This window comes from Mesoplodon mirus, assembly GCF_964341445.2.
Source record: "Mesoplodon mirus genome assembly, chromosome: 1".
NCBI lineage: Eukaryota > Metazoa > Chordata > Mammalia > Artiodactyla > Ziphiidae > Mesoplodon > Mesoplodon mirus.
Genome location: NC_138976.1, coordinates 101698480 through 101725250, shown reverse-complemented (window position 1 = coordinate 101725250; position 26771 = coordinate 101698480).

Here is a 26771-nt window from a genome sequence, read left to right as displayed (position 1 = left end):
GAAAAGAGCTTTGGGACGCTGTCCAGTACTGTTTTGCCAATCCCCTCTCCTCTCTGTCTTCCTGGCTTCTGCTCCGACAATTACCTTTCTTGTCTGCCCCATTCTGTTTGTACGATTCTGGGCAGAGGAGGAATAGGGCTCCAGAGAGGGCCCAGTCTAGACAGGCCAGGCTATGGGAACCCTTGTTGGCTGAGTGGCCTTGGCCAAGTCACTTCATGGTTAGAGGGTCACAGCCCTTCCTCTCTGAGCTGAGACCTCCTTTCATGTGATTTTTGTTCCGGCAGTCACTAATCAACAAATATCTATCGAGTGACTACTAGGTGCCGGGTGATGTGCTTGGGCATGAGGATACAGCAGAGAAGACAGGCACAGACTCTGCCCTCAGAGAGCTTGTCATCTGGGTTGGACAGGGCAGGGGAATCAAAAGAGACAATAAGATCACTACAATAGACGAAGCTGACTGGCTGGGGGCCGTGGAGGGTGCTTTGGCAAAGCCAAGAAAGAGCAATTAACCCACTGTGGGAGGTTGGAAATAGCTGCCCTATTTGGTCTGGGGAGGGGGGAAGGGAGCCTTGTGGCTGGACGGTATGGGAGAGAATGACCAGAAATGAGTGAAATAAAAGTTCCCTCAGGCTGAAGTGTGGAGAATGGATTCACCTATCCTCTTCCCACCATTCCACACTCTTTTCCCCTCTCATACCTATCGTCCCCTGCCTGGGCTACATACAGACAGGTGACAGACAGATCCACGGATGCCAGTGGGAAGCACTGCAGTCTGGGCATGGAGAAGCTGTGCTTCCACCGCACTCACCCTCACTTACACTCACACTCACAGTGACACTCCTGCCCTGCTGCAGCTGGGTCAAGTCTGGTGCACGGGAAGAGGAGGCCTGGTCCCCAGGGCTTCAGTAATTCACATCCCTCCACTCAGATGCAGGGCTCTGTCTGTTGTATACTAAACAATTTGGCTTTTGTCCCTGGTTCCTGAGAGGGAGACTCTAAATCTTTGGAATACCTCAAGTAATACGAGTGTCTTTGTTATCTGTGAGTCCCTCGGCTCACACCTGAGTTGATGCTAAGAGATGAGGTGACTTGGGCTGAGGCCTGGTCAGCAGAAAGACCAACCATATCATTGCAGAATTGGGGTTTTGAGCCAATCCGTCAGAGGAGATCGAGTCATGTTGCCAACAATTCATTCCTGCCTATGTATGAAATCTCAGTAAAAACTCTGTACACCAAAGCTCATGGAACTTCCTGGTTGGTGAACATATTGATGTACTGGGAGGGTGACATGCCCTTTGTGTCTCCATGGGGAGAGAGCATGGGAGCTCTGCACTGAGACCCTCCTTGTGTCTTTTCATTTGGATGTTCCTGATATATGTACTTTATAAAAAACTTGTTGTCAGGATAGCACTTCCGAGTTGTGTGGGTCATTCTAGTGAACCATTGGACCTGAGGGGGGTTTGAAGACCTCTGGACTTGTAGCTAGTTAGGCAGAAATGCAGGTGTCCTGGGGACCCCACTTGTGACTGGCAGCTCAAGTGGTGGCAGGCTTGTTGGGACTGTGCCCTTAAACCTGTGGAGTCTAACACTACCTCTGGTTAGTTAGTGTCTGAATTGAATTGCAGTACATGAGTTGGCGGCAGAATACCTTTCCACTGAGTGCACTCCCCACTGTCTCCATCTATCTGGAACCTTTTCTCCCTTTCATAACTCCTTAGTAACCTCCCTGTCCCCATTTGCACTCTTTGTCTTTAGCTCTGAGAACCTCAGCACTCAACATTTTGGACAAGGGAAGTGGGTTGCATTGTCCCTGTTAGGGGAAGGTTTGCAGTGTCGTCCCCTTGAAGGCATTTGAACATCAGTTTTAAGGCTAGGGGTCAGAGCTTGGTTCAGGATTAGAGGTCAGAGCAATATGGTTGGGAGGGGGGCTCCCTCTTTCCCAGGTTTCTCCTTACTCCCACCTCTTCTCTGTGGTCCTAAGACTACTGGAGTGGGAAAGATGGGACCCAGCTGGTCCCCCAGATTCCCTGAGGACAATGGCAAGTAGCAGGGTAAGACTGGGGAAGATCTCCTCCCAGGTCTCCATAGGCCTATCACAGTGACTACACATCCCTCATCTGAGACCTACTCCTCTCTTTGACAAGCAGGGCTAAAGGGAAAGTTCTTTGGAAGCAGGTCCAGCTCCCATATCTCACCTCTCAGGACTCTAGGGCTTCCCCCTCCTGGCCCAGCCAGTGCTGTCCCTCTCCCCCATTATTTTCCTGTGCCCCAAACTGAGTCAGAGAATTATCGATAGCATGAGGGGAACCTGGCTTAGAACACCCCCTTCTGCCATGCCTTCCCTATCCTGGGAATTGAAAGGGGATTTCTGAGGAGAGGGGCTGGTGAGCTCCCAGGGACACAAGGAAACTAGAGATGAGGGAGGGGAGCAAGTGTTTCCCCCACCTGATGAGAGGGACCCAAGAGACGGAGACCAGAGGAGGAGACCTCTCAGGAGACACCAATCGTAGAGTGCTGTCCCTTTAACTTAATTCTGTGGTGCCCTCCCCGGTGCTGGGGCCAGTCCCTAACTGAAAGCAGACCCACTAGGAGTCCCTGACCCTTCATCACTTCAGTTGCTAGTCGATTTCAGCCCAACTCGGTGACAAGACAGAAAGGAAAGGTAGGGAGCAGTGGCCCTTGGGTTCTCCTAGGGAGGTTACACTTCGGGGGGCTGATGCCAAGTATCTACGTACCATTTTATTTTTATCTTTTGGCTGCGCCGCGCGGCATGCGGTATCTTAATTCCCCAGCCAGGGATAGAACACATACCCCTTGCAGTGGGAGCATGGAGTCTTATCCACTGGACCATCAGGGAAGTCCCTGATGCCCAGTATCTTTCAACTCGGGATCCAACTGAAGGAGCCAGAAGCTGGGGTGTTAACTGTAGGAAAGACCTCCAACAGTTCTCAGTCATTCCCCTATGGCAGGCCAAGGGTGGCAGCTTCTAGGAATCTTTCCCTCCTCTCACAGCCTACTTCCTACAACTATGGGCTTGAAATATTTTCGATCCACTCCCAGGAGGAGAAGATGCTTCAGGCACCAGGCAAAGTCCTGTCTAGGAGGAAGGTGGCAGCAGAGTGCTGGGATTGTGAGGATTTATGGACGTGGGGACAAGGCTGGGAGGAAGATAAAGCCAGGATTACTGAGCTCCCTCCATCCAGGCCACTCACAGAGGCGAGTGTGTGTGTGGTGGGGCGGGGGGCTTAGGTGGTGGAAGGCAATCACTGGTAGTAAGGGGAGGCCTGACTCTGATGAGGGGTCCTTAGGAATAATGGGAGCCTGGACACGGATGGACACCTTATCAGGGAGAGAGGCCCTGTTGATATGGAAACAGCCGGCATGGAGAACGGCTCCCAGCCCGAATGGCAGCAGCGGCGGCAGAATCAGGAGGGCAGGACGGTGGCTTCGGTTTAAATCTTTAACTCACCAGCTGGCTAGGCAGCGGCAGCAGGGGTGCGGTGGGGGATGTTGCGACCGGAGCCCTGGAGAGCAGTGCCCAGTCCGCTTGACAAACAGCTCATCAGGCCCCGCAGAAGCTCCAGCTTCTGCTCCCGAGGGTGCGCTGAGCTGTGTGGGGACTCGACACAGGCATGAGGCGGGGCGGGGGCTCCCGGCTTCCCCGCGACCGGTTCTCCCGGACTGAGCCTCGTCCATGCCCTGGGCGGGTGCGCGGTATCCCAAGCCCTTCGCCTCCGCTCCCTCCACCACATGTGCAGCCAGGGGAAAAAGTAGAAACAGCCCCTGCAGATCCTGGAAAGAGAAGGCAGAGCAGGGCGGGGCGGGGCGGGGCTGACTCCACTGACTCCGCCCCTTGGACGCTTCTACCCTCTCGTGGAAGGCTCCGCCCTTTTAGAGGCGGTTAGAGGCGGTTTACAGGCGGTTTACAGGCGGTCTTTAGAGGCTCCGCCCTTTTAGAGGCGGTTAGAGGCGGTTTACAGGCGCTTTACAGGCGGTTTTTAGAGGCGGTTCCTCCAGTCCACGCCCCCTAAGAGGCCCCTCTCCTCCCGCTTCTCCCGCCCCAGAGAACTCGCGCCTTCCCCGCCCCTTCCCCACCAACCGGGAGCGGCTAGGTTCCTCCTCCGTAGAACCCCGCCTCCACTCACGCCTCCTCCTCCTCCTCCTCAGCTTCCTGCATCAAATTGTATCTCCTCAATCCCGACATGTCCTGGGTTCCCAACGTCTCCTGGTGAGCGGCATGATTGGATCAAGGATTCCCCAAATCCTTGGGAGGATCCCCTTCTCTGTCATTCTCTGGACCAGTCTGACTTGTTCTCAGATAATATGAGACAGGTGCCCCCGGGAAGACTCAGTTGCCACATTGGGACAGGGTTGGATTGAAGATTTGGGAGGCACTAGTCGTTAGGGGATTGGGTGGTAGGGCCTCTCGGGGGCATGGGGCATTTAGGGGGTTAGAGCCAAAGGCCTTTGAGGCCATGGGGCTGGGATATTTGGGGTCCCGCGTGAGGATTTTCGGGGATTGTGGTCACCCGGATGGGGGTTGAGGGTTCGGCACAGCCTAAATGCCCACCCTCTCTGGCTCCACCCTGGAAACACGCCGGTGCATTAGGTCACAAAGACAGCATCACGCACTAGGGGTGGGGCTTACCTATTACCAGGAAGGGGCGGAGCCAGGGCATTTCTTCAGAGGAGGGGTAGTCCAGAAGGTGGAGCCAGAGCCTATCAATAAAGAGGCGGAGTTAGGGTTTGTTACAAAGAGGCAGGGCACGGACCCTCTTTTATAAGGGTGGAGTCAGATTTCAGAGCTGCGCCCTGGGAAGACGGAGACCTCAGCACCAGGCAGCAAGAAAAGAGCTTTGGGACGCTGTCCAGTACTGTTTTGCCAATCCCCTCTCCTCTCTGTCTTCCTGGCTTCTGCTCCGACAATTACCTTTCTTGTCTGCCCCATTCTGTTTGTACGATTCTGGGCAGAGGAGGAATAGGGCTCCAGAGAGGGCCCAGTCTAGACAGGCCAGGCTATGGGAACCCTTGTTGGCTGAGTGGCCTTGGCCAAGTCACTTCATGGTTAGAGGGTCACAGCCCTTCCTCTCTGAGCTGAGACCTCCTTTCATGTGATTTTTGTTCCGGCAGTCACTAATCAACAAATATCTATCGAGTGACTACTAGGTGCCGGGTGATGTGCTTGGGCATGAGGATACAGCAGAGAAGACAGGCACAGACTCTGCCCTCAGAGAGCTTGTCATCTGGGTTGGACAGGGCAGGGGAATCAAAAGAGACAATAAGATCACTACAATAGACGAAGCTGACTGGCTGGGGGCCGTGGAGGGTGCTTTGGCAAAGCCAAGAAAGAGCAATTAACCCACTGTGGGAGGTTGGAAATAGCTGCCCTATTTGGTCTGGGGAGGGGGGAAGGGAGCCTTGTGGCTGGACGGTATGGGAGAGAATGACCAGAAATGAGTGAAATAAAAGTTCCCTCAGGCTGAAGTGTGGAGAATGGATTCACCTATCCTCTTCCCACCATTCCACACTCTTTTCCCCTCTCATACCTATCGTCCCCTGCCTGGGCTACATACAGACAGGTGACAGACAGATCCACGGATGCCAGTGGGAAGCACTGCAGTCTGGGCATGGAGAAGCTGTGCTTCCACCGCACTCACCCTCACTTACACTCACACTCACAGTGACACTCCTGCCCTGCTGCAGCTGGGTCAAGTCTGGTGCACGGGAAGAGGAGGCCTGGTCCCCAGGGCTTCAGTAATTCACATCCCTCCACTCAGATGCAGGGCTCTGTCTGTTGTATACTAAACAATTTGGCTTTTGTCCCTGGTTCCTGAGAGGGAGACTCTAAATCTTTGGAATACCTCAAGTAATACGAGTGTCTTTGTTATCTGTGAGTCCCTCGGCTCACACCTGAGTTGATGCTAAGAGATGAGGTGACTTGGGCTGAGGCCTGGTCAGCAGAAAGACCAACCATATCATTGCAGAATTGGGGTTTTGAGCCAATCCGTCAGAGGAGATCGAGTCATGTTGCCAACAATTCATTCCTGCCTATGTATGAAATCTCAGTAAAAACTCTGTACACCAAAGCTCATGGAACTTCCTGGTTGGTGAACATATTGATGTACTGGGAGGGTGACATGCCCTTTGTGTCTCCATGGGGAGAGAGCATGGGAGCTCTGCACTGAGACCCTCCTTGTGTCTTTTCATTTGGATGTTCCTGATATATGTACTTTATAAAAAACTAGTTGTCAGGATAGCACTTCCGAGTTGTGTGGGTCATTCTAGTGAACCATTGGACCTGAGGGGGGTTTGAAGACCTCTGGACTTGTAGCTAGTTAGGCAGAAATGCAGGTGTCCTGGGGACCCCACTTGTGACTGGCAGCTCAAGTGGTGGCAGGCTTGTTGGGACTGTGCCCTTAAACCTGTGGAGTCTAACACTAGCTCTGTGTAGTTAGTGTCTGAATTGAATTGCAGTACATGAGTTGGCGGCAGAATACCTTTCCACTGAGTGCACTCCCCACTGTCTCCATCTATCTGGAACCTTTTCTCCCTTTCATAACTCCTTAGTAACCTCCCTGTCCCCATTTGCACTCTTTGTCTTTAGCTCTGAGAACCTCAGCACTCAACATTTTGGACAAGGGAAGTGGGTTGCATTGTCCCTGTTAGGGGAAGGTTTGCAGTGTCGTCCCCTTGAAGGCATTTGAACATCAGTTTTAAGGCTAGGGGTCAGAGCTTGGTTCAGGATTAGAGGTCAGAGCAATATGGTTGGGAGGGGGGCTCCCTCTTTCCCAGGTTTCTCCTTACTCCCACCTCTTCTCTGTGGTCCTAAGACTACTGGAGTGGGAAAGATGGGACCCAGCTGGTCCCCCAGATTCCCTGAGGACAATGGCAAGTAGCAGGGTAAGACTGGGGAAGATCTCCTCCCAGGTCTCCATAGGCCTATCACAGTGACTACACATCCCTCATCTGAGACCTACTCCTCTCTTTGACAAGCAGGGCTAAAGGGAAAGTTCTTTGGAAGCAGGTCCAGCTCCCATATCTCACCTCTCAGGACTCTAGGGCTTCCCCCTCCTGGCCCAGCCAGTGCTGTCCCTCTCCCCCATTATTTTCCTGTGCCCCAAACTGAGTCAGAGAATTATCGATAGCATGAGGGGAACCTGGCTTAGAACACCCCCTTCTGCCATGCCTTCCCTATCCTGGGAATTGAAAGGGGATTTCTGAGGAGAGGGGCTGGTGAGCTCCCAGGGACACAAGGAAACTAGAGATGAGGGAGGGGAGCAAGTGTTTCCCCCACCTGATGAGAGGGACCCAAGAGACAGAGACCAGAGGAGGAGACCTCTCAGGAGACACCAATCGTAGAGTGCTGTCCCTTTAACTTAATTCTGTGGTGCCCTCCCCGGTGCTGGGGCCAGTCCCTAACTGAAAGCAGACCCACTAGGAGTCCCTGACCCTTCATCACTTCAGTTGCTAGTCGATTTCAGCCCAACTCGGTGACAAGACAGAAAGGAAAGGTAGGGAGCAGTGGCCCTTGGGTTCTCCTAGGGAGGTTACACTTCGGGGGGCTGATGCCAAGTATCTACGTACCATTTTATTTTTATCTTTTGGCTGCGCCGCGCGGCATGCGGTATCTTAATTCCCCAGCCAGGGATAGAACACATACCCCTTGCAGTGGGAGCATGGAGTCTTATCCACTGGACCATCAGGGAAGTCCCTGATGCCCAGTATCTTTCAACTCGGGATCCAACTGAAGGAGCCAGAAGCTGGGGTGTTAACTGTAGGAAAGACCTCCAACAGTTCTCAGTCATTCCCCTATGGCAGGCCAAGGGTGGCAGCTTCTAGGAATCTTTCCCTCCTCTCACAGCCTACTTCCTACAACTATGGGCTTGAAATATTTTCGATCCACTCCCAGGAGGAGAAGATGCTTCAGGCACCAGGCAAAGTCCTGTCTAGGAGGAAGGTGGCAGCAGAGTGCTGGGATTGTGAGGATTTATGGACGTGGGGACAAGGCTGGGAGGAAGATAAAGCCAGGATTACTGAGCTCCCTCCATCCAGGCCACTCACAGAGGCGAGTGTGTGTGTGGTGGGGCGGGGGGCTTAGGTGGTGGAAGGCAATCACTGGTAGTGAGGGGAGGCCTGACTCTGATGAGGGGTCCTTAGGAATAATGGGAGCCTGGACACGGATGGACACCTTATCAGGGAGAGAGGCCCTGTTGATATGGAAACAGCCGGCATGGAGAACGGCTCCCAGCCCGAATGGCAGCAGCGGCGGCAGAATCAGGAGGGCAGGACGGTGGCTTCGGTTTAAATCTTTAACTCACCAGCTGGCTAGGCAGCGGCAGCAGGGGTGCGGTGGGGGATGTTGCGACCGGAGCCCTGGAGAGCAGTGCCCAGTCCGCTTGACAAACAGCTCATCAGGCCCCGCAGAAGCTCCAGCTTCTGCTCCCGAGGGTGCGCTGAGCTGTGTGGGGACTCGACACAGGCATGAGGCGGGGCGGGGGCTCCCGGCTTCCCCGCGACCGGTTCTCCCGGACTGAGCCTCGTCCATGCCCTGGGCGGGTGCGCGGTATCCCAAGCCCTTCGCCTCCGCTCCCTCCACCACATGTGCAGCCAGGGGAAAAAGTAGAAACAGCCCCTGCAGATCCTGGAAAGAGAAGGCAGAGCAGGGCGGGGCGGGGCGGGGCTGACTCCACTGACTCCGCCCCTTGGACGCTTCTACCCTCTCGTGGAAGGCTCCGCCCTTTTAGAGGCGGTTAGAGGCGGTTTACAGGCGGTTTACAGGCGGTCTTTAGAGGCTCCGCCCTTTTAGAGGCGGTTAGAGGCGGTTTACAGGCGCTTTACAGGCGGTTTTTAGAGGCGGTTCCTCCAGTCCACGCCCCCTAAGAGGCCCCTCTCCTCCCGCTTCTCCCGCCCCAGAGAACTCGCGCCTTCCCCGCCCCTTCCCCACCAACCGGGAGCGGCTAGGTTCCTCCTCCGTAGAACCCCGCCTCCACTCACGCCTCCTCCTCCTCCTCCTCAGCTTCCTGCATCAAATTGTATCTCCTCAATCCCGACATGTCCTGGGTTCCCAACGTCTCCTGGTGAGCGGCATGATTGGATCAAGGATTCCCCAAATCCTTGGGAGGATCCCCTTCTCTGTCATTCTCTGGACCAGTCTGACTTGTTCTCAGATAATATGAGACAGGTGCCCCCGGGAAGACTCAGTTGCCACATTGGGACAGGGTTGGATTGAAGATTTGGGAGGCACTAGTCGTTAGGGGATTGGGTGGTAGGGCCTCTCGGGGGCATGGGGCATTTAGGGGGTTAGAGCCAAAGGCCTTTGAGGCCATGGGGCTGGGATATTTGGGGTCCCGCGTGAGGATTTTCGGGGATTGTGGTCACCCGGATGGGGGTTGAGGGTTCGGCACAGCCTAAATGCCCACCCTCTCTGGCTCCACCCTGGAAACACGCCGGTGCATTAGGTCACAAAGACAGCATCACGCACTAGGGGTGGGGCTTACCTATTACCAGGAAGGGGCGGAGCCAGGGCATTTCTTCAGAGGAGGGGTAGTCCAGAAGGTGGAGCCAGAGCCTATCAATAAAGAGGCGGAGTTAGGGTTTGTTACAAAGAGGCAGGGCACGGACCCTCTTTTATAAGGGTGGAGTCAGATTTCAGAGCTGCGCCCTGGGAAGACGGAGACCTCAGCACCAGGCAGCAAGAAAAGAGCTTTGGGACGCTGTCCAGTACTGTTTTGCCAATCCCCTCTCCTCTCTGTCTTCCTGGCTTCTGCTCCGACAATTACCTTTCTTGTCTGCCCCATTCTGTTTGTACGATTCTGGGCAGAGGAGGAATAGGGCTCCAGAGAGGGCCCAGTCTAGACAGGCCAGGCTATGGGAACCCTTGTTGGCTGAGTGGCCTTGGCCAAGTCACTTCATGGTTAGAGGGTCACAGCCCTTCCTCTCTGAGCTGAGACCTCCTTTCATGTGATTTTTGTTCCGGCAGTCACTAATCAACAAATATCTATCGAGTGACTACTAGGTGCCGGGTGATGTGCTTGGGCATGAGGATACAGCAGAGAAGACAGGCACAGACTCTGCCCTCAGAGAGCTTGTCATCTGGGTTGGACAGGGCAGGGGAATCAAAAGAGACAATAAGATCACTACAATAGACGAAGCTGACTGGCTGGGGGCCGTGGAGGGTGCTTTGGCAAAGCCAAGAAAGAGCAATTAACCCACTGTGGGAGGTTGGAAATAGCTGCCCTATTTGGTCTGGGGAGGGGGGAAGGGAGCCTTGTGGCTGGACGGTATGGGAGAGAATGACCAGAAATGAGTGAAATAAAAGTTCCCTCAGGCTGAAGTGTGGAGAATGGATTCACCTATCCTCTTCCCACCATTCCACACTCTTTTCCCCTCTCATACCTATCGTCCCCTGCCTGGGCTACATACAGACAGGTGACAGACAGATCCACGGATGCCAGTGGGAAGCACTGCAGTCTGGGCATGGAGAAGCTGTGCTTCCACCGCACTCACCCTCACTTACACTCACACTCACAGTGACACTCCTGCCCTGCTGCAGCTGGGTCAAGTCTGGTGCACGGGAAGAGGAGGCCTGGTCCCCAGGGCTTCAGTAATTCACATCCCTCCACTCAGATGCAGGGCTCTGTCTGTTGTATACTAAACAATTTGGCTTTTGTCCCTGGTTCCTGAGAGGGAGACTCTAAATCTTTGGAATACCTCAAGTAATACGAGTGTCTTTGTTATCTGTGAGTCCCTCGGCTCACACCTGAGTTGATGCTAAGAGATGAGGTGACTTGGGCTGAGGCCTGGTCAGCAGAAAGACCAACCATATCATTGCAGAATTGGGGTTTTGAGCCAATCCGTCAGAGGAGATCGAGTCATGTTGCCAACAATTCATTCCTGCCTATGTATGAAATCTCAGTAAAAACTCTGTACACCAAAGCTCATGGAACTTCCTGGTTGGTGAACATATTGATGTACTGGGAGGGTGACATGCCCTTTGTGTCTCCATGGGGAGAGAGCATGGGAGCTCTGCACTGAGACCCTCCTTGTGTCTTTTCATTTGGATGTTCCTGATATATGTACTTTATAAAAAACTAGTTGTCAGGATAGCACTTCCGAGTTGTGTGGGTCATTCTAGTGAACCATTGGACCTGAGGGGGGTTTGAAGACCTCTGGACTTGTAGCTAGTTAGGCAGAAATGCAGGTGTCCTGGGGACCCCACTTGTGACTGGCAGCTCAAGTGGTGGCAGGCTTGTTGGGACTGTGCCCTTAAACCTGTGGAGTCTAACACTAGCTCTGTGTAGTTAGTGTCTGAATTGAATTGCAGTACATGAGTTGGCGGCAGAATACCTTTCCACTGAGTGCACTCCCCACTGTCTCCATCTATCTGGAACCTTTTCTCCCTTTCATAACTCCTTAGTAACCTCCCTGTCCCCATTTGCACTCTTTGTCTTTAGCTCTGAGAACCTCAGCACTCAACATTTTGGACAAGGGAAGTGGGTTGCATTGTCCCTGTTAGGGGAAGGTTTGCAGTGTCGTCCCCTTGAAGGCATTTGAACATCAGTTTTAAGGCTAGGGGTCAGAGCTTGGTTCAGGATTAGAGGTCAGAGCAATATGGTTGGGAGGGGGGGCTCCCTCTTTCCCAGGTTTCTCCTTACTCCCACCTCTTCTCTGTGGTCCTAAGACTACTGGAGTGGGAAAGATGGGACCCAGCTGGTCCCCCAGATTCCCTGAGGACAATGGCAAGTAGCAGGGTAAGACTGGGGAAGATCTCCTCCCAGGTCTCCATAGGCCTATCACAGTGACTACACATCCCTCATCTGAGACCTACTCCTCTCTTTGACAAGCAGGGCTAAAGGGAAAGTTCTTTGGAAGCAGGTCCAGCTCCCATATCTCACCTCTCAGGACTCTAGGGCTTCCCCCTCCTGGCCCAGCCAGTGCTGTCCCTCTCCCCCATTATTTTCCTGTGCCCCAAACTGAGTCAGAGAATTATCGATAGCATGAGGGGAACCTGGCTTAGAACACCCCCTTCTGCCATGCCTTCCCTATCCTGGGAATTGAAAGGGGATTTCTGAGGAGAGGGGCTGGTGAGCTCCCAGGGACACAAGGAAACTAGAGATGAGGGAGGGGAGCAAGTGTTTCCCCCACCTGATGAGAGGGACCCAAGAGACAGAGACCAGAGGAGGAGACCTCTCAGGAGACACCAATCGTAGAGTGCTGTCCCTTTAACTTAATTCTGTGGTGCCCTCCCCGGTGCTGGGGCCAGTCCCTAACTGAAAGCAGACCCACTAGGAGTCCCTGACCCTTCATCACTTCAGTTGCTAGTCGATTTCAGCCCAACTCGGTGACAAGACAGAAAGGAAAGGTAGGGAGCAGTGGCCCTTGGGTTCTCCTAGGGAGGTTACACTTCGGGGGGCTGATGCCAAGTATCTACGTACCATTTTATTTTTATCTTTTGGCTGCGCCGCGCGGCATGCGGTATCTTAATTCCCCAGCCAGGGATAGAACACATACCCCTTGCAGTGGGAGCATGGAGTCTTATCCACTGGACCATCAGGGAAGTCCCTGATGCCCAGTATCTTTCAACTCGGGATCCAACTGAAGGAGCCAGAAGCTGGGGTGTTAACTGTAGGAAAGACCTCCAACAGTTCTCAGTCATTCCCCTATGGCAGGCCAAGGGTGGCAGCTTCTAGGAATCTTTCCCTCCTCTCACAGCCTACTTCCTACAACTATGGGCTTGAAATATTTTCGATCCACTCCCAGGAGGAGAAGATGCTTCAGGCACCAGGCAAAGTCCTGTCTAGGAGGAAGGTGGCAGCAGAGTGCTGGGATTGTGAGGATTTATGGACGTGGGGACAAGGCTGGGAGGAAGATAAAGCCAGGATTACTGAGCTCCCTCCATCCAGGCCACTCACAGAGGCGAGTGTGTGTGTGGTGGGGCGGGGGGCTTAGGTGGTGGAAGGCAATCACTGGTAGTAAGGGGAGGCCTGACTCTGATGAGGGGCCCTTAGGAATAATGGGAGCCTGGACACGGATGGACACCTTATCAGGGAGAGAGGCCCTGTCGATATGGAAACAGCCGGCATGGAGAATGGCTCCCAGCCCGAATGGCAGCAGCGGCGGCAGAATCAGGAGGGCAGGACGGTGGCTTCGGTTTAAATCTTTAACTCACCAGCTGGCTAGGCAGCGGCAGCAGGGGTGCGGTGGGGGATGTTGTGACCGGAGCCCTGGAGAGCAGTGCCCAGTCCGCTTGACAAACAGCTCATCAGGCCCCGCAGAAGCTCCAGCTTCTGCTCCCGAGGGTGCGCTGAGCTGTGTGGGGACTCGACACAGGCATGAGGCGGGGCGGGGGCTCCCGGCTTCCCCGCGACCGGTTCTCCCGGACTGAGCCCTGTCCATGCCCTTGGCGGGTGCGCGGTATCCCAAGCCCTTCGCCTCCGCTCCCTCCACCACATGTGCAGCCAGGGGAAAAAGTAGAAACAGCCCCTGCAGATCCTGGAAAGAGAAGGCAGAGCAGGGCGGGGCGGGGCGGGGCTGACTCCACTGACTCCGCCCCTTGGACGCTTCTACCCTCTCGTGGAAGGCTCCGCCCTTTTAGAGGCGGTTAGAGGCGGTTTACAGGCGGTTTACAGGCGGTCTTTAGAGGCTCCGCCCTTTTAGAGGCGGTTTACAGGCGCTTTACAGGCGGTTTTTAGAGGCGGTTCCTCCAGTCCACGCCCCCTAAGAGGCCCCTCTCCTCCCGCTTCTCCCGCCCCAGAGAACTCGCGCCTTCCCCGCCCCTTCCCCACCAACCGGGAGCGGCTAGGTTCCTCCTCCGTAGAACCCCGCCTCCACTCACGCCTCCTCCTCCTCCTCCTCAGCTTCCTGCATCAAATTGTATCTCCTCAATCCCGACATGTCCTGGGTTCCCAACGTCTCCTGGTGAGCGGCATGATTGGATCAAGGATTCCCCAAATCCTTGGGAGGATCCCCTTCTCTGTCATTCTCTGGACCAGTCTGACTTGTTCTCAGATAATATGAGACAGGTGCCCCCGGGAAGACTCAGTTGCCACATTGGGACAGGGTTGGATTGAAGATTTGGGAGGCACTAGTCGTTAAGGGATTGGGTGGTAGGGCCTCTCGGGGGCATGGGGCATTTAGGGGGTTAGAGCCAAAGGCCTTCGAGGCCATGGGGCTGGGATATTTGGGGTCCCGCGTGAGGATTTTCGGGGACTGTGGTCACCCGGATGGAGGTTGAGGGTTCGGCACAGCCTAAATGCCCACCCTCTCTGGCTCCACCCTGGAAACACGCCGGTGCATTAGGTCACAAAGACAGCATCACGCACTAGGGGTGGGGCTTACCTATTACCAGGAAGGGGCGGAGCCAGGGCATTTCTTCAGAGGAGGGGTAGTCCAGAAGGTGGAGCCAGAGCCTATCAATAAAGAGGCGGAGTTAGGGTTTGTTACAAAGAGGCAGGGCACGGACCCTCTTTTATAAGGGTGGAGTCAGATTTCAGAGCTGCGCCCTGGGAAGACGGAGACCTCAGCACCAGGCAGCAAGAAAAGAGCTTTGGGACGCTGTCCAGTACTGTTTTGCCAATCCCCTCTCCTCTCTGTCTTCCTGGCTTCTGCTCCGACAATTACCTTTCTTGTCTGCCCCATTCTGTTTGTACGATTCTGGGCAGAGGAGGAATAGGGCTCCAGAGAGGGCCCAGTCTAGACAGGCCAGGCTATGGGAACCCTTGTTGGCTGAGTGGCCTTGGCCAAGTCACTTCATGGTTAGAGGGTCACAGCCCTTCCTCTCCGAGCTGAGACCTCCTTTCATGTGATTTTTGTTCCGGCAGTCACTAATCAACAAATATCTATCGAGTGACTACTAGGTGCCGGGTGATGTGCTTGGGCATGAGGATACAGCAGAGAAGACAGGCACAGACTCTGCCCTCAGAGAGCTTGTCATCTGGGTTGGACAGGGCAGGGGAATCAAAAGAGACAATAAGATCACTACAATAGACGAAGCTGACTGGCTGGGGGCCGTGGAGGGTGCTTTGGCAAAGCCAAGAAAGAGCAATTAACCCACTGTGGGAGGTTGGAAATAGCTGCCCTATTTGGTCTGGGGAGGGGGGAAGGGAGCCTTGTGGCTGGACGGTATGGGAGAGAATGACCAGAAATGAGTGAAATAAAAGTTCCCTCAGGCTGAAGTGTGGAGAATGGATTCACCTATCCTCTTCCCACCATCCCACACTCTTTTCCCCTCTCATACCTATCGTCCCCTGCCTGGGCTACATACAGACAGGTGACAGACAGATCCACGGATGCCAGTGGGAAGCACTGCAGTCTGGGCATGGAGAAGCTGTGCTTCCACCGCACTCACCCTCACTTACACTCACACTCACAGTGACACTCCTGCCCTGCTGCAGCTGGGTCAAGTCTGGTGCATGGGAACAGGAGGCCTGGTCGCCAGGGCTTCGGTAATTCACATTCCTCCACTCAGATGCAGGGCTCTGTCTGTTGTATACTAAACAATTTGGCTTTTGTCCCTGGTTCCTGAGAGGGAGACTCTAAATCTTTGGAATACCTCAAGTAATACGAGTGTCTTTGTTATCTGTGAGTCCCTCGGCTCACACCTGAGTTGATGCTAAGAGATGAGGTGACTTGGGCTGAGGCCTGGTCAGCAGAAAGACCAACCATATCATTGCAGAATTGGGGTTTTGAGCCAATCCGTCAGAGGAGATCGAGTCATGTTGCCAACAATTCATTCCTGCCTATGTATGAAATCTCAGTAAAAACTCTGTACACCAAAGCTCATGGAACTTCCTGGTTGGTGAACATATTGATGTACTGGGAGGGTGACATGCCCTTTGTGTCTCCATGGGGAGAGAGCATGGGAGCTCTGCACTGAGACCCTCCTTGTGTCTTTTCATTTGGATGTTCCTGATATATGTACTTTATAAAAAACTAGTTGTCAGGATAGCACTTCCGAGTTGTGTGGGTCATTCTAGTGAACCATTGGACCTGAGGGGGGTTTGAAGACCTCTGGACTTGTAGCTAGTTAGGCAGAAATGCAGGTGTCCTGGGGACCCCACTTGTGACTGGCAGCTCAAGTGGTGGCAGGCTTGTTGGGACTGTGCCCTTAAACCTGTGGAGTCTAACACTAGCTCTGTGTAGTTAGTGTCTGAATTGAATTGCAGTACATGAGTTGGCGGCAGAATACCTTTCCACTGAGTGCACTCCCCACTGTCTCCATCTATCTGGAACCTTTTCTCCCTTTCATAACTCCTTAGTAACCTCCCTGTCCCCATTTGCACTCTTTGTCTTTAGCTCTGAGAACCTCAGCACTCAACATTTTGGACAAGGGAAGTGGGTTGCATTGTCCCTGTTAGGGGAAGGTTTGCAGTGTCGTCCCCTTGAAGGCATTTGAACATCAGTTTTAAGGCTAGGGGTCAGAGCTTGGTTCAGGATTAGAGGTCAGAGCAATATGGTTGGGAGGGGGGCTCCCTCTTTCCCAGGTTTCTCCTTACTCCCACCTCTTCTCTGTGGTCCTAAGACTACTGGAGTGGGAAAGATGGGACCCAGCTGGTCCCCCAGATTCCCTGAGGACAATGGCAAGTAGCAGGGTAAGACTGGGGAAGATCTCCTCCCAGGTCTCCATAGGCCTATCACAGTGACTACACATCCCTCATCTGAGACCTACTCCTCTCTTTGACAAGCAGGGCTAAAGGGAAAGTTCTTTGGAAGCAGGTCCAGCTCCCATATCTCACCTCTCAGGACTCTAGGGCTTCCCCCTCCTGGCCCAGCCAGTGCTGTCCCTCTCCCCCATTATTTTCCTGTGCCCCAAACTGAGTCAGAGAATTATCGATAGCATGAGGGGAACCTGGCTTAGAACACCCCCTTCTGCCATGCCTTCCCTATCCTGGGAATTGAAAGGGGATTTCTGAGGAGAGGGGCTGGTGAGCTCCCAGGGACACAAGGAAACTAGAGATGAGGGAGGGGAGCAAGTGTTTCCCCCACCTGATGAGAGGGACCCAAGAGACAGAGACCAGAGGAGGAGACCTCTCAGGAGACACCAATCGTAGAGTGCTGTCCCTTTAACTTAATTCTGTGGTGCCCTCCCCGGTGCTGGGGCCAGTCCCTAACTGAAAGCAGACCCACTAGGAGTCCCTGACCCTTCATCACTTCAGTTGCTAGTCGATTTCAGCCCAACTCGGTGACAAGACAGAAAGGAAAGGTAGGGAGCAGTGGCCCTTGGGTTCTCCTAGGGAGGTTACACTTCGGGGGGCTGATGCCAAGTATCTACGTACCATTTTATTTTTATCTTTTGGCTGCGCCGCGCGGCATGCGGTATCTTAATTCCCCAGCCAGGGATAGAACACATACCCCTTGCAGTGGGAGCATGGAGTCTTATCCACTGGACCATCAGGGAAGTCCCTGATGCCCAGTATCTTTCAACTCGGGATCCAACTGAAGGAGCCAGAAGCTGGGGTGTTAACTGTAGGAAAGACCTCCAACAGTTCTCAGTCATTCCCCTATGGCAGGCCAAGGGTGGCAGCTTCTAGGAATCTTTCCCTCCTCTCACAGCCTACTTCCTACAACTATGGGCTTGAAATATTTTCGATCCACTCCCAGGAGGAGAAGATGCTTCAGGCACCAGGCAAAGTCCTGTCTAGGAGGAAGGTGGCAGCAGAGTGCTGGGATTGTGAGGATTTATGGACGTGGGGACAAGGCTGGGAGGAAGATAAAGCCAGGATTACTGAGCTCCCTCCATCCAGGCCACTCACAGAGGCGAGTGTGTGTGTGGTGGGGCGGGGGGCTTAGGTGGTGGAAGGCAATCACTGGTAGTGAGGGGAGGCCTGACTCTGATGAGGGGTCCTTAGGAATAATGGGAGCCTGGACACGGATGGACACCTTATCAGGGAGAGAGGCCCTGTTGATATGGAAACAGCCGGCATGGAGAACGGCTCCCAGCCCGAATGGCAGCAGCGGCGGCAGAATCAGGAGGGCAGGACGGTGGCTTCGGTTTAAATCTTTAACTCACCAGCTGGCTAGGCAGCGGCAGCAGGGGTGCGGTGGGGGATGTTGCGACCGGAGCCCTGGAGAGCAGTGCCCAGTCCGCTTGACAAACAGCTCATCAGGCCCCGCAGAAGCTCCAGCTTCTGCTCCCGAGGGTGCGCTGAGCTGTGTGGGGACTCGACACAGGCATGAGGCGGGGCGGGGGCTCCCGGCTTCCCCGCGACCGGTTCTCCCGGACTGAGCCTCGTCCATGCCCTGGGCGGGTGCGCGGTATCCCAAGCCCTTCGCCTCCGCTCCCTCCACCACATGTGCAGCCAGGGGAAAAAGTAGAAACAGCCCCTGCAGATCCTGGAAAGAGAAGGCAGAGCAGGGCGGGGCGGGGCGGGGCTGACTCCACTGACTCCGCCCCTTGGACGCTTCTACCCTCTCGTGGAAGGCTCCGCCCTTTTAGAGGCGGTTAGAGGCGGTTTACAGGCGGTTTACAGGCGGTCTTTAGAGGCTCCGCCCTTTTAGAGGCGGTTAGAGGCGGTTTACAGGCGCTTTACAGGCGGTTTTTAGAGGCGGTTCCTCCAGTCCACGCCCCCTAAGAGGCCCCTCTCCTCCCGCTTCTCCCGCCCCAGAGAACTCGCGCCTTCCCCGCCCCTTCCCCACCAACCGGGAGCGGCTAGGTTCCTCCTCCGTAGAACCCCGCCTCCACTCACGCCTCCTCCTCCTCCTCCTCAGCTTCCTGCATCAAATTGTATCTCCTCAATCCCGACATGTCCTGGGTTCCCAACGTCTCCTGGTGAGCGGCATGATTGGATCAAGGATTCCCCAAATCCTTGGGAGGATCCCCTTCTCTGTCATTCTCTGGACCAGTCTGACTTGTTCTCAGATAATATGAGACAGGTGCCCCCGGGAAGACTCAGTTGCCACATTGGGACAGGGTTGGATTGAAGATTTGGGAGGCACTAGTCGTTAGGGGATTGGGTGGTAGGGCCTCTCGGGGGCATGGGGCATTTAGGGGGTTAGAGCCAAAGGCCTTTGAGGCCATGGGGCTGGGATATTTGGGGTCCCGCGTGAGGATTTTCGGGGATTGTGGTCACCCGGATGGGGGTTGAGGGTTCGGCACAGCCTAAATGCCCACCCTCTCTGGCTCCACCCTGGAAACACGCCGGTGCATTAGGTCACAAAGACAGCATCACGCACTAGGGGTGGGGCTTACCTATTACCAGGAAGGGGCGGAGCCAGGGCATTTCTTCAGAGGAGGGGTAGTCCAGAAGGTGGAGCCAGAGCCTATCAATAAAGAGGCGGAGTTAGGGTTTGTTACAAAGAGGCAGGGCACGGACCCTCTTTTATAAGGGTGGAGTCAGATTTCAGAGCTGCGCCCTGGGAAGACGGAGACCTCAGCACCAGGCAGCAAGAAAAGAGCTTTGGGACGCTGTCCAGTACTGTTTTGCCAATCCCCTCTCCTCTCTGTCTTCCTGGCTTCTGCTCCGACAATTACCTTTCTTGTCTGCCCCATTCTGTTTGTACGATTCTGGGCAGAGGAGGAATAGGGCTCCAGAGAGGGCCCAGTCTAGACAGGCCAGGCTATGGGAACCCTTGTTGGCTGAGTGGCCTTGGCCAAGTCACTTCATGGTTAGAGGGTCACAGCCCTTCCTCTCTGAGCTGAGACCTCCTTTCATGTGATTTTTGTTCCGGCAGTCACTAATCAACAAATATCTATCGAGTGACTACTAGGTGCCGGGTGATGTGCTTGGGCATGAGGATACAGCAGAGAAGACAGGCACAGACTCTGCCCTCAGAGAGCTTGTCATCTGGGTTGGACAGGGCAGGGGAATCAAAAGAGACAATAAGATCACTACAATAGACGAAGCTGACTGGCTGGGGGCCGTGGAGGGTGCTTTGGCAAAGCCAAGAAAGAGCAATTAACCCACTGTGGGAGGTTGGAAATAGCTGCCCTATTTGGTCTGGGGAGGGGGGAAGGGAGCCTTGTGGCTGGACGGTATGGGAGAGAATGACCAGAAATGAGTGAAATAAAAGTTCCCTCAGGCTGAAGTGTGGAGAATGGATTCACCTATCCTCTTCCCACCATTCCACACTCTTTTCCCCTCTCATACCTATCGTCCCCTGCCTGGGCTACATACAGACAGGTGACAGACAGATCCACGGATGCCAGTGGGAAGCACTGCAGTCTGGGCATGGAGAAGCTGTGCTTCCACCGCACTCACCCTCACTTACACTCACACTCACAGTGACACTCCTGCCCTGCTGCAGCTGGGTCAAGTCTGGTGCACGGGAAGAGGAGGCCTGGTCCCCAGGGCTTCAGTAATTCACATCCCTCCACTCAGATGCAGGGCTCTGTCTGTTGTATACTAAACAATTTGGCTTTTGTCCCTGGTTCCTGAGAGGGAGACTCTAAATCTTTGGAATACCTCAAGTAATACGAGTGTCTTTGTTATCTGTGAGTCCCTCGGCTCACACCTGAGTTGATGCTAAGAGATGAGGTGACTTGGGCTGAGGCCTGGTCAGCAGAAAGACCAACCATATCATTGCAGAATTGGGGTTTTGAGCCAATCCGTCAGAGGAGATCGAGTCATGTTGCCAACAATTCATTCCTGCCTATGTATGAAATCTCAGTAAAAACTCTGTACACCAAAGCTCATGGAACTTCCTGGTTGGTGAACATATTGATGTACTGGGAGGGTGACATGCCCTTTGTGTCTCCATGGGGAGAGAGCATGGGAGCTCTGCACTGAGACCCTCCTTGTGTCTTTTCATTTGGATGTTCCTGATATATGTACTTTATAAAAAACTAGTTGTCAGGATAGCACTTCCGAGTTGTGTGGGTCATTCTAGTGAACCATTGGACCTGAGGGGGGTTTGAAGACCTCTGGACTTGTAGCTAGTTAGGCAGAAATGCAGGTGTCCTGGGGACCCCACTTGTGACTGGCAGCTCAAGTGGTGGCAGGCTTGTTGGGACTGTGCCCTTAAACCTGTGGAGTCTAACACTAGCTCTGTGTAGTTAGTGTCTGAATTGAATTGCAGTACATGAGTTGGCGGCAGAATACCTTTCCACTGAGTGCACTCCCCACTGTCTCCATCTATCTGGAACCTTTTCTCCCTTTCATAACTCCTTAGTAACCTCCCTGTCCCCATTTGCACTCTTTGTCTTTAGCTCTGAGAACCTCAGCACTCAACATTTTGGACAAGGGAAGTGGGTTGCATTGTCCCTGTTAGGGGAAGGTTTGCAGTGTCGTCCCCTTGAAGGCATTTGAACATCAGTTTTAAGGCTAGGGGTCAGAGCTTGGTTCAGGATTAGAGGTCAGAGCAATATGGTTGGGAGGGGGGGCTCCCTCTTTCCCAGGTTTCTCCTTACTCCCACCTCTTCTCTGTGGTCCTAAGACTACTGGAGTGGGAAAGATGGGACCCAGCTGGTCCCCCAGATTCCCTGAGGACAATGGCAAGTAGCAGGGTAAGACTGGGGAAGATCTCCTCCCAGGTCTCCATAGGCCTATCACAGTGACTACACATCCCTCATCTGAGACCTACTCCTCTCTTTGACAAGCAGGGCTAAAGGGAAAGTTCTTTGGAAGCAGGTCCAGCTCCCATATCTCACCTCTCAGGACTCTAGGGCTTCCCCCTCCTGGCCCAGCCAGTGCTGTCCCTCTCCCCCATTATTTTCCTGTGCCCCAAACTGAGTCAGAGAATTATCGATAGCATGAGGGGAACCTGGCTTAGAACACCCCCTTCTGCCATGCCTTCCCTATCCTGGGAATTGAAAGGGGATTTCTGAGGAGAGGGGCTGGTGAGCTCCCAGGGACACAAGGAAACTAGAGATGAGGGAGGGGAGCAAGTGTTTCCCCCACCTGATGAGAGGGACCCAAGAGACAGAGACCAGAGGAGGAGACCTCTCAGGAGACACCAATCGTAGAGTGCTGTCCCTTTAACTTAATTCTGTGGTGCCCTCCCCGGTGCTGGGGCCAGTCCCTAACTGAAAGCAGACCCACTAGGAGTCCCTGACCCTTCATCACTTCAGTTGCTAGTCGATTTCAGCCCAACTCGGTGACAAGACAGAAAGGAAAGGTAGGGAGCAGTGGCCCTTGGGTTCTCCTAGGGAGGTTACACTTCGGGGGGCTGATGCCAAGTATCTACGTACCATTTTATTTTTATCTTTTGGCTGCGCCGCGCGGCATGCGGTATCTTAATTCCCCAGCCAGGGATAGAACACATACCCCTTGCAGTGGGAGCATGGAGTCTTATCCACTGGACCATCAGGGAAGTCCCTGATGCCCAGTATCTTTCAACTCGGGATCCAACTGAAGGAGCCAGAAGCTGGGGTGTTAACTGTAGGAAAGACCTCCAACAGTTCTCAGTCATTCCCCTATGGCAGGCCAAGGGTGGCAGCTTCTAGGAATCTTTCCCTCCTCTCACAGCCTACTTCCTACAACTATGGGCTTGAAATATTTTCGATCCACTCCCAGGAGGAGAAGATGCTTCAGGCACCAGGCAAAGTCCTGTCTAGGAGGAAGGTGGCAGCAGAGTGCTGGGATTGTGAGGATTTATGGACGTGGGGACAAGGCTGGGAGGAAGATAAAGCCAGGATTACTGAGCTCCCTCCATCCAGGCCACTCACAGAGGCGAGTGTGTGTGTGGTGGGGCGGGGGGCTTAGGTGGTGGAAGGCAATCACTGGTAGTAAGGGGAGGCCTGACTCTGATGAGGGGCCCTTAGGAATAATGGGAGCCTGGACACGGATGGACACCTTATCAGGGAGAGAGGCCCTGTCGATATGGAAACAGCCGGCATGGAGAATGGCTCCCAGCCCGAATGGCAGCAGCGGCGGCAGAATCAGGAGGGCAGGACGGTGGCTTCGGTTTAAATCTTTAACTCACCAGCTGGCTAGGCAGCGGCAGCAGGGGTGCGGTGGGGGATGTTGTGACCGGAGCCCTGGAGAGCAGTGCCCAGTCCGCTTGACAAACAGCTCATCAGGCCCCGCAGAAGCTCCAGCTTCTGCTCCCGAGGGTGCGCTGAGCTGTGTGGGGACTCGACACAGGCATGAGGCGGGGCGGGGGCTCCCGGCTTCCCCGCGACCGGTTCTCCCGGACTGAGCCCTGTCCATGCCCTTGGCGGGTGCGCGGTATCCCAAGCCCTTCGCCTCCGCTCCCTCCACCACATGTGCAGCCAGGGGAAAAAGTAGAAACAGCCCCTGCAGATCCTGGAAAGAGAAGGCAGAGCAGGGCGGGGCGGGGCGGGGCTGACTCCACTGACTCCGCCCCTTGGACGCTTCTACCCTCTCGTGGAAGGCTCCGCCCTTTTAGAGGCGGTTAGAGGCGGTTTACAGGCGGTTTACAGGCGGTCTTTAGAGGCTCCGCCCTTTTAGAGGCGGTTTACAGGCGCTTTACAGGCGGTTTTTAGAGGCGGTTCCTCCAGTCCACGCCCCCTAAGAGGCCCCTCTCCTCCCGCTTCTCCCGCCCCAGAGAACTCGCGCCTTCCCCGCCCCTTCCCCACCAACCGGGAGCGGCTAGGTTCCTCCTCCGTAGAACCCCGCCTCCACTCACGCCTCCTCCTCCTCCTCCTCAGCTTCCTGCATCAAATTGTATCTCCTCAATCCCGACATGTCCTGGGTTCCCAACGTCTCCTGGTGAGCGGCATGATTGGATCAAGGATTCCCCAAATCCTTGGGAGGATCCCCTTCTCTGTCATTCTCTGGACCAGTCTGACTTGTTCTCAGATAATATGAGACAGGTGCCCCCGGGAAGACTCAGTTGCCACATTGGGACAGGGTTGGATTGAAGATTTGGGAGGCACTAGTCGTTAAGGGATTGGGTGGTAGGGCCTCTCGGGGGCATGGGGCATTTAGGGGGTTAGAGCCAAAGGCCTTCGAGGCCATGGGGCTGGGATATTTGGGGTCCCGCGTGAGGATTTTCGGGGACTGTGGTCACCCGGATGGAGGTTGAGGGTTCGGCACAGCCTAAATGCCCACCCTCTCTGGCTCCACCCTGGAAACACGCCGGTGCATTAGGTCACAAAGACAGCATCACGCACTAGGGGTGGGGCTTACCTATTACCAGGAAGGGGCGGAGCCAGGGCATTTCTTCAGAGGAGGGGTAGTCCAGAAGGTGGAGCCAGAGCCTATCAATAAAGAGGCGGAGTTAGGGTTTGTTACAAAGAGGCAGGGCACGGACCCTCTTTTATAAGGGTGGAGTCAGATTTCAGAGCTGCGCCCTGGGAAGACGGAGACCTCAGCACCAGGCAGCAAGAAAAGAGCTTTGGGACGCTGTCCAGTACTGTTTTGCCAATCCCCTCTCCTCTCTGTCTTCCTGGCTTCTGCTCCGACAATTACCTTTCTTGTCTGCCCCATTCTGTTTGTACGATTCTGGGCAGAGGAGGAATAGGGCTCCAGAGAGGGCCCAGTCTAGACAGGCCAGGCTATGGGAACCCTTGTTGGCTGAGTGGCCTTGGCCAAGTCACTTCATGGTTAGAGGGTCACAGCCCTTCCTCTCCGAGCTGAGACCTCCTTTCATGTGATTTTTGTTCCGGCAGTCACTAATCAACAAATATCTATCGAGTGACTACTAGGTGCCGGGTGATGTGCTTGGGCATGAGGATACAGCAGAGAAGACAGGCACAGACTCTGCCCTCAGAGAGCTTGTCATCTGGGTTGGACAGGGCAGGGGAATCAAAAGAGACAATAAGATCACTACAATAGACGAAGCTGACTGGCTGGGGGCCGTGGAGGGTGCTTTGGCAAAGCCAAGAAAGAGCAATTAACCCACTGTGGGAGGTTGGAAATAGCTGCCCTATTTGGTCTGGGGAGGGGGGAAGGGAGCCTTGTGGCTGGACGGTATGGGAGAGAATGACCAGAAATGAGTGAAATAAAAGTTCCCTCAGGCTGAAGTGTGGAGAATGGATTCACCTATCCTCTTCCCACCATCCCACACTCTTTTCCCCTCTCATACCTATCGTCCCCTGCCTGGGCTACATACAGACAGGTGACAGACAGATCCACGGATGCCAGTGGGAAGCACTGCAGTCTGGGCATGGAGAAGCTGTGCTTCCACCGCACTCACCCTCACTTACACTCACACTCACAGTGACACTCCTGCCCTGCTGCAGCTGGGTCAAGTCTGGTGCATGGGAACAGGAGGCCTGGTCGCCAGGGCTTCGGTAATTCACATTCCTCCACTCAGATGCAGGGCTCTGTCTGTTGTATACTAAACAATTTGGCTTTTGTCCCTGGTTCCTGAGAGGGAGACTCTAAATCTTTGGAATACCTCAAGTAATACGAGTGTCTTTGTTATCTGTGAGTCCCTCGGCTCACACCTGAGTTGATGCTAAGAGATGAGGTGACTTGGGCTGAGGCCTGGTCAGCAGAAAGACCAACCATATCATTGCAGAATTGGGGTTTTGAGCCAATCCGTCAGAGGAGATCGAGTCATGTTGCCAACAATTCATTCCTGCCTATGTATGAAATCTCAGTAAAAACTCTGTACACCAAAGCTCATGGAACTTCCTGGTTGGTGAACATATTGATGTACTGGGAGGGTGACATGCCCTTTGTGTCTCCATGGGGAGAGAGCATGGGAGCTCTGCACTGAGACCCTCCTTGTGTCTTTTCATTTGGATGTTCCTGATATATGTACTTTATAAAAAACTAGTTGTCAGGATAGCACTTCCGAGTTGTGTGGGTCATTCTAGTGAACCATTGGACCTGAGGGGGGTTTGAAGACCTCTGGACTTGTAGCTAGTTAGGCAGAAATGCAGGTGTACTGGGGACCCCACTTGTGACTGGCAGCTCAAGTGGTGGCAGGCTTGTTGGGACTGTGCCCTTAAACCTGTGGAGTCTAACACTAGCTCTGGGTAGTTAGTGTCTGAATTGAATTGCAGTACATGAGTCGGTGGCAGAATACCTTTCCACTGAGTGCGCTCCCCACTGTCTCCATCTATCTGGAACCTTTTCTCCCTTTCATAACTCCTTAGTAACCTCCCTGTCCCCATTTGCACTCTTTGTCTTTAGCTCTGAGAACCTCAGCACTCAACATTTTGGACAAGGGAAGTGGGTTGCATTGTCCCTGTTAGGGGAAGGTTTGCAGTGTCGTCCCCTTGAAGGCATTTGAACATCAGTTTTAAGGCTAACGGTCAGAGCTTGGTTCAGGAGTAGAGGTCAGAGCAATATGGTTGGGGGGCTCCCTCTTTCCCAGGTTTCTCCTTACTCTCACCTCTTCTCTGTGGTCCTAAGACTACTGGAGTGGGAAAGATGGGACCCAGCTGGTCCCCCAGATTCCCTGAGGACAATGGCAAGTAGCAGGGTAAGACTGGGGAAGATCTCCTCCCAGGTCTCCATAGGCCTATCACAGTGACTACACATCCCTCATCTGAGACCTACTCCTCTCTTCGACAAGCAGGGCTAAAGGGAAAGTTCTTTGGAAGCAGGTCCAGCTCCCATATCTCACCTCTCAGGACTCTAGGGCTTCCCCCTCCTGGCCCAGCCAGTACTGTCCCTCTCCCCCATTATTTTCCTGTGCCCCAAACTGAGTCAGAGAATTATCGATAGCATGAGGGGTACCTGGCTTAGCACAACCCCTTCTGCCATACCTTCCCTATCCTGGGAATTGAGAGGGGATTTCTCAGGAGAGGGGCTGGTGAGCTCCCAGGGACACAAGGAAACTAGAGATGAGGGAGGGGAGCAAGTGTTTCCCCCACCTGATGAGAGGGACCCAAGAGACAGAGACCAGAGGAGGAGTCCTTTCAGGAGACACCAATGGTAGAGTGCTCTTCTCTTTTTCATTCCCAGCCCTATAGC